Below are 1,025 nucleotides of genomic sequence, written 5' to 3' on the forward strand. Positions count from 1 at the left end.
GTATTCAATCTGGTGCGCTAAGGCCGGAAATAACTCCGCAGTTAATACATTTTTGCAGCTAATTTACCGGTTTGAGAATATCATTATTTAAAATTTATTAATAAGGGTAGAAATTGATATTAATCAATTAAAACCAGTGGTCTAGCATATTAAAAAAAATCTGAAGATAAAAATTATATTACATACAAAAGTAAGAGGAATGACCAGCAAAAGTGGACTCCTATATGCTAAAAATAGATGCCGAATCATCTAACCACGAAGAAATATGTTCTCAGTAAAAATTAGCGACACAACAGACTGTAAAAGGGCAAGACAAATGAAAAAATACTAAAAAAAAAAACCTAAATAAGCTGCAAAAATTTATTAACTGCGGAGTTATTTCCAGCCTTAGCGCGCCAGATTGAAGACATTTGAAGGGATACACTAAATGTAATTTGTAGAACTCTACACGTTCTCCATTTCGTGTGGACGTCTTATGTCTAGTTCTGGAAATTATATTTTTAAATCGACAGACTACGCTGATGATCCTGCAGATATTTACTTACGTAAAATTTAACAGGTGAAACCATGGTACGTAGGTTAATCGTTTTTTTTTTTTTGTATTTTTTCATTTGTCTTGCCCTTTTACAGTCTGTTGTGTCGCTAATTTTTTACTGAGAACATATTTCTTCGTGGTTAGATGATTCGGCATCTATTTCTAGCATATAGGAGTCCACTTTTGCTGGTCATTCCTCTTATTTTTGTATGTAATATATATATACATATCAGCTATTTGCCAACGTAAATTCGCAGCCCTCATAAGTACGATGTTACTACCATTGTTCGCCCAAGGAATTTGCCAGCTGGCTACCAACGCAAAACTCCTGCGGCCTTATTCCTCGAATTAATATATATCTAAGAATTCAGGTATATTCTGTCATTGCGCTCCAATAACCAATTGCTAGAATTTAAGAAATAAATAAACATGCGTGTGTGTGTGTGTGTGTGTGTGTGTGTGTGTGTGTGTGTGTGTGTGTGTGTGTGTG

The sequence above is a fragment of the Octopus bimaculoides genome, chromosome 16, assembly GCF_001194135.2.
Source record: "Octopus bimaculoides isolate UCB-OBI-ISO-001 chromosome 16, ASM119413v2, whole genome shotgun sequence".
Classification (NCBI taxonomy): Eukaryota; Metazoa; Mollusca; class Cephalopoda; order Octopoda; family Octopodidae; genus Octopus; species Octopus bimaculoides.